Raw genomic sequence first — 8370 nt, 5'->3', positions numbered from 1 at the left:
AGACCACGAGGGGGGCGAGACGGTGTCAAGACAGAGACCACGAGGGGGGCGAGACGATGTCAAGACAGAGACCATGAGGGGGTCGAGACTGTGTCAAGACAGAGACCACGAGGGGGTCGAGACTGTGTCAATACAGAGACCACGAGTGGGGCGAGACGGTGTCAAGACAGAGACCACGAGGGGGTCGAGACTGTGTCAAGACAGAGACCACGAGGGGGGCGAGACGGTGTCAAGACAGAGACCACGAGGGGGGCGAGACGATGTCAAGACAGAGACCACGAGGGGGTCGAGACTGTGTCAAGACAGAGACCACGAGGGGGTCGAGACTGTGTCAATACAGAGACCACGAGTGGGGCGAGACGGTGTCAAGACAGAGACCACGAGGGGGTCGAGACTGTGTCAAGACAGAGACTACGAGGGGGTCGAGACTGTGTCAAGACAGAGACCACGAGGGGGTCGAGACTGTGTCAAGACAGAGACCACGAGGGGGCAAGACGGTGTCAAGCCAGTGACCACGAGGGGGGCAAGATGGAGACTGTGAGACAGAGACCGCGAGTGGGGTGAGACGATGTCAAGACAGACCGGAAGGGGGTGAGGATTTAGGGACGGAGTCAAGACCAAGACTAGAAAAAGATAAGTAGATAGACGATATGTTACAACTCACTGACCCCAACAGGTCTCCAATAGGTAGACAATATGTTACAACTCACTGACCCCAACAGGTCTCCAATAGGTAGACAATATGTTACAACTCACTGACCCCAACAGGTCAATATGTTGCAACTCACTGACCCCAACAGGTCTCCAATAGATAGACAATATGTTACAACTCACTGACCCCAACAGGACAATATGTTACAACTCACTGACCCCAACAGGACAATATGTTACAACTCACTGACCCCAACAGGACAATATGTTACAACTCACTGACCCCAACAGGTCAATATGTTACAACTCACTGACCCCAACAGGACAATATGTTACAACTCACTGACCCCAACAGGTCAATATGTTACAACCCACTGACCCCAACAGGTCTCCAATAGATAGACAATATGTTACAACTCACTGACCCCAACAGGACAATATGTTACAACTCACTGACCCCAACAGGTCAATATGTTACAACTCACTGACCCCAACAGGTCAATATGTTACAACTCACTGACCCCAACAGGACAATATGTTACAACTCACTGACCCCAACAGGTCAATATGTTACAACCCACTGACCCCAACAGGTCTCCAATAGATAGACAATATGTTACAACTCACTGACCCCAACAGGACAATATGTTACAACTCACTGACCCCAACAGGTCAATATGTTACAACTCACTGACCCCAACAGGTCAATATGTTACAACTCACTGACCCCAACAGGTCAATATGTTACAACCCACTGACCCCAACAGGACAATATGTTACAACTCACTGACCCCAACAGGTCTCCAATAGGTAGACTATGTTACAACTCACTGACCCCAACAGGTCTCCAATAGGTAGACAATATGTTACAACCCACTGACCCCAACAGGTCAATATGTTACAACTCACTGACCCCAACAGGACAATATGTTACAACTCACTGACCCCAACAGGTCTCCAATAGATAGACAATATGTTACAACTCACTGACCCCAACAGGACAATATGTTACAACTCACTGACCCCAACAGGACAATATGTTACAACTCACTGACCCCAACAGGACAATATGTTACAACTCACTGACCCCAACAGGTCAATATGTTACAACTCACTGACCCCAACAGGTCTCCAATAGGTAGACAATATGTTACAACTCACTGACCCCAACAGGACAATATGTTACAACTCACTGACCCCAACAGGTCTCCAATAGGTAGACAATATGTTACAACTCACTGACCCCAACAGGACAATATGTTACAACTCACTGACCCCAACAGGACAATATGTTACAACCCACTGACCCCAACAGGTCTCCAATAGGTAGACAATATGTTACAACTCACTGACCCCAACAGGACAATATGTTACAACTCACTGACCCCAACAGGTCTCCAATAGGTAGACAATATGTTACAACTCACTGACCCCAACAGGTCAATATGTTACAACCCACTGACCCCAACAGGTCAATATGTTACAACTCACTGACCCCAACAGGTCTCCAATAGGTAGACAATATGTTACAACTCACTGACCCCAACAGGACAATATGTTACAACTCACTGACCCCAACAGGTCTCCAATAGATAGACAATATGTTACAACTCACTGACCCCAACAGGACAATATGTTACAACTCACTGACCCCAAAAGGACAATATGTTACAACTCACTGACCCCAACAGGACAATATGTTACAACTCACTGACCCCAACAGGTCAATATGTTACAACCCACTGACCCCAACAGGTCAATATGTTACAACTCACTGACCCCAACAGGTCTCCAATAGGTAGACAATATGTTACAACCCACTGACCCCAACAGGACAATATGTTACAACTTACTGACCCCAACAGGTCTCCAATAGGTAGACAATATGTTACATCTCACTGACCCCAACAGGACAATATGTTACAACTCACTGACCCCAACAGGTCTCCAATAGGTAGACAATATGTTACAACTCACTGACCCCAACAGGACAATATGTTACAACTCACTGACCCCAACAGGACAATATGTTACAACTCACTGACCCCAACAGGTCAATATGTTACAACTCACTGACCCCAACAGGTCAATATGTTACAACTCACTGACCCCAACAGGACAATATGTTACAACTCACTGACCCCAACAGGTCAATATGTTACAACTCACTGACCCCAACAGGACAATATGTTACAACTCACTGACCCCAACAGGACAATATGTTACAACTCACTGACCCCAACAGGTCTCCAATAGGTATACAATATGTTACAACTCACTGACCCCAACAGGACAATATGTTACAACTCACTGACCCCAACAGGTCAATATGTTACAACTCACTGACCCCAACAGGTCTCCAATAGGTAGACAATATGTTACAACTCACTGACCCCAACAGGACAATATGTTACAACTCACTGACCCCAACAGGACAATATGTTACAACTCACTGACCCCAACAGGTCAATATGTTACAACTCACTGACCCCAACAGGACAATATGTTACAACTCACTGACCCCAACAGGTCAATATGTTACAACTTACTGACCCCAACAGGTCTCCAATAGATAGACAATATGTTACAACTCACTGACCTCAACAGGTTTCCAATAGATAGACAATATGTTACAACTCATTGACCCCAACAGGACAGTATGTTACAACTCACTGACCCCAACAGGTCTCCAATAGGTAGACAATATGTTACAACTCACTGACCCCAACAGGTCTCCAATAGATAGACAATATGTTACAACTCACTGACCCCAACAGGACAATATGTTACAACTCACTGACCCCAACAGGTCTCCAATAGAAAGACAATATGTTACAACTCACTGACCCCAACAGGTCTCCAATAGATAGACAATATGTTACAACTCACTGACCCCAACAGGACAACATGTTACAACTCACTGACCCCAACAGGACAACATGTTACAACTCTCTGACCCGAACAGGTCAATATGTTACAACTCACTGACCCCAACAGGACAATATGTTACAACTCACTGACCCCAACAGGACAATATGTTACAACTCACTGACCCCAACAGGACAATATGTTACAACTCTCTGACCCCAACAGGTCAATATGTTACAACTCACTGACCCCAACAGGACAATATGTTACAACTCACTGACCCCAACAGGACAATATGTTACAACTCACTGACCCCAACAGGACAATATGTTACAACTCACTGACCCCAACAGGACAAAATGTTACAACTCACTGACACCAACAGGACAATATGTTACAACTCTCTGACCCCAACAGGACAATATGTTACAACTCACTGACCCCAACAGGTCTCCAATAGATAGACAATATGTTACAACTCACTGACCCCAACAGGACAATATGTTACAACACACTGACCCCAACAGGACAATATATTACAACTCATTGACCCCAACAGGACAATATGTTACAACTCTCTGACCCCAACAGGTCAATATGTTACAACTCACTGACCCCAACAGGACAATATGTTACAACTCACTGACCCCAACAGGACAATATGTTACAACTCACTGACCCCAACAGGACAATATGTTACAACTCACTGACCCCAACAGGACAAAATGTTACAACTCACTGACACCAACAGGACAATATGTTACAACTCTCTGACCCCAACAGGACAATATGTTACAACTCACTGACCCCAACAGGTCTCCAATAGATAGACAATATGTTACAACTCACTGACCCCAACAGGACAATATGTTACAACACACTGACCCCAACAGGACAATATATTACAACTCATTGACCCCAACAGGACAATATGTTACAACACACTGACCCCAACAGGACAATATATTACAACTCATTGACCCCAACAGGACAATATGTTACAACTCATTGACCCCAACAGGTCTCCAATAGATAGACAATATGTTACAACTCACTGACCCCAACAGGACAATATGTTGCAACTTACTGACCCCAACAGGTCTCCAATAGGTAGACAATATGTTACAACTCACTGACCCCAACAGGTCTCCAATAGATAGACAATATGTTACAACTCACTGACCCCAACAGGACAATATGTTACAACTCACTGACCCCAACAGGCCAATATGTTCCAACTCACTGACCCCAACAGGACAATATGTTACAACTCACTGACCCCAACAGGACAATATGTTACAACTCACTGACCCCAACAGGTCAATATGTTACAACTCACTGACCCCAAAAGGACAATATGTTACAACTCACTGACCCCAACAGGACAATATGTTACAACTCACTGACCCCAAAAGGACAATATGTTACAACTCACTGACCCCAACAGGACAATATGTTACAACTCACTGACCCCAACAGGACAATATGTTACAACTCACTGACCCCAACAGGACAATATGTTACAACTCACTGACCCCAACAGGACAATATGTTACAACTCACTGACCCCAACAGGACAATATGTTACAACTCACTGACCCCAAAAGGACAATATGTTACAACTCACTGACCCCAACAGGACAATATGTTACAACTCACTGACCCCAAAAGGACAATATGTTACAACTCACTGACCCCAACAGGACAATATGTTACAACACACTGACCCCAACAGGACAATATGTTCCAACTCACTGACCCCAACAGGACAATATGTTACAACTCACTGACCCCAACAGGTCAATATGTTACAACACACTGACCCCAACAGGTCTCCAATAGGTAGACAATATGTTACAACTCACTGACCCCAACAGGACAATATGTTACAACACACTGACCCCAACAGGACAATATGTTACAACTCACTGACCCCAACAGGACAATATGTTACAACTCACTGACCCCAACAGGCCAATATGTTACAACTCACTGACCCCAACAGGACAATATGTTACAACTCACTGACCCCAACAGGACAACATGTTACAACTCACTGACCCCAACAGGTCTCCAATAGAAGGACAACATGTTACAACTCACTGACCCCAACAGGTCTCCAATAGAAAGACAATATGTTACAACTCACTGACCCCAACAGGACAATATGTTACAACTCACTGACCCCAACAGGACAATATGTTACAACTCACTGACCCCAACAGGACAACATGTTACAACTCACTGACCCCAACAGGTCAATATGTTACAACTCACTGACCCCAACAGGTCTCCAATAGGTAGACTATGTTACAACTCACTGCCCCCAACAGGTCTCCAATAGATAGACAATATGTTACAACTCACTGACCCCAATATGTTACAACTCTCTGACCCCAACAGGTCTCCAATAGGTAGACAATATGTTACAACTCTCTGACCCCAACAGGTCTCCAATAGGTAGACAATATGTTACAACTCACTGACCCCAACAGGACAATATGTTACAACTCTCTGACCCCAACAGGTCTCCAATAGGTAGACAATATGTTACAACTCACTGACCCCAACAGGTCGCCAATAGAAAGACAATATGTTACATCTCACTGACCCCAACAGGGGGGTTAGACTGCTGCTCCACTCTGGTGCGAGAAGCAACAACTCCAGTTGTTTCTGTCAGTTTGGTTTTGCTCTCGATGTGATTTGATTGGAGTGAAGCCAAAACCAGACGGGCTTCCCTTTCTACTTTCTATTGGTGCTCCAGGACGATTCACAGTTCAGCTCACTCAATTTAGCTCAATGCTGATTGGCTATTATTATATGCTTTTTTTATCAAGGGAGGCCAAAATGCTCGGTGGCGTGCCTTGCGTTCAATGCTACGGGCGGCAACAATGTCGTACTCTTTCTGACCGGACAGCATCAGATAGAAGGGAGCTGTTTCACTGACCAGACAGCATCAGATAGAGGGGAGCTGTTTCACTGACCAGACAGCATCAGATAGATGGCCTATACATACAGAGACAGAGGGGTGCTGTTTCACTGACCAGACAGCATCAGATAGATGACCTTTACATACAGAGACAGAGGGGTGCTGTTTCACTGACCAGACAGCATCAGATAGAGGGGAGCTGTTTCACTGACCAGACAGCATCAGATAGAGGGGAGCTGTTTCACTGACCAGACAGCATCAGATAGATGGGAGCTGTTTCACTGACCAGACAGCATCAGATAGAAGGGAGCTGTTTCACTGACCAGACAGCATCAGATAGAGGGGAGCTGTTTCACTGACCAGACAGCATCAGATAGAGGGGAGCTGTTTCACTGACCAGACAGCATCAGATAGATGGCCTATACATACAGAGACAGAGGGGTGCTGTTTCACTGACCAGACAGCATCAGATAGATGACCTTTACATACAGAGACAGAGGGGTGCTGTTTCACTGACCAGACAGCATCAGATAGAGGGGAGCTGTTTCACTGACCAGACAGCATCAGATAGAGGGGAGCTGTTTCACTGACCAGACAGCATCAGATAGATGGCCTATACATACAGAGACAGAGGGGTGCTGTTTCACTGACCAGACAGCATCAGATAGATGACCTTTACATACAGAGACAGAGGGGTGCTGTTTCACTGACCAGACATCATCAGATAGATGGCCTTTACATACAGAGACAGAGGGGTGCTGTTTCACTGACCAGATAGCATCAGATAGATGGCCTTTACATACAGAGATAGAGGGGTGCTGTTTCACTGACCAGACATCATCAGATAGATGGCCTTTACATACAGAGACAGAGGGGTGCTGTTTCACTGACCAGATAGCATCAGATAGATGGCCTTTACATACAGAGATAGAGGGGTGCTGTTTCACTGACCAGACAGCATCAGATAGATGGCCTTTACATACAGAGACAAAGGGGTGCTGTTTCACTGACCAGACAGCATCAGATAGATGGCCTTTACATACAGAGACAGAGGGGAGCTGTTTCACTGACCAGACAGCATCAGATAGATGGCCTATACATACAGAGACAGAGGGGTGCTGTTTCACTGACCAGACAGCATCAGATAGATGGCCTTTACATACAGAGACAGAGGGGAGCTGTTTCACTGACCAGACATCATCAGATAGAAGGGAGCTGTTTCACTGACCAGACAGCATCAGATAGAGGGGAGCTGTTTCACTGACCAGACAGCATCAGATAGAAGGGAGCTGTTTCACTGACCAGACAGCATCAGATAGAGGGGAGCTGTTTCACTGACCAGACAGCATCAGATAGATGGCCTTTACATACAGAGACAGAGGGGTGCTGTTTCACTGACCAGACATCATCAGATAGATGGCCTTTACATACAGAGACAGAGGGGTGCTGTTTCACTGACCAGATAGCATCAGATAGATGGCCTTTACATACAGAGACCGAGGGGTGCTGTTTCACTGACCAGACAGCATCAGATAGATGGCCTTTACATACAGAGACAGAGGGGAGCTGTTTCACTGACCAGACAGCATCAGATAGATGGCCTATACATACAGAGACCGAGGGGTGCTGTTTCACTGACCAGACAGCATCAGATAGATGGCCTTTACATACAGAGACAGAGGGGTGCTGTTTCACTGACCAGACAGCATCAGATAGATGGCCTTTACATACAGAGACAGAGGGGTGCTGTTTCACTGACCAGACAGCATCAGATAGATGGCCTATACATACAGAGACAGAGGGGAGCTGTTTCACTGACCAGACATCATCAGATAGATGGCCTTTACATACAGAGACAGAGGGGTGCTGTTTCACTGACCAGACATCATCAGATAGATGGCCTTTACATACAGAGACTGAGG

This window comes from Oncorhynchus clarkii, chromosome 26 (genome assembly GCF_045791955.1).
Source record: "Oncorhynchus clarkii lewisi isolate Uvic-CL-2024 chromosome 26, UVic_Ocla_1.0, whole genome shotgun sequence".
NCBI lineage: Eukaryota > Metazoa > Chordata > Actinopteri > Salmoniformes > Salmonidae > Oncorhynchus > Oncorhynchus clarkii.
Note: the sequence above shows the minus strand (reverse complement) of the source record.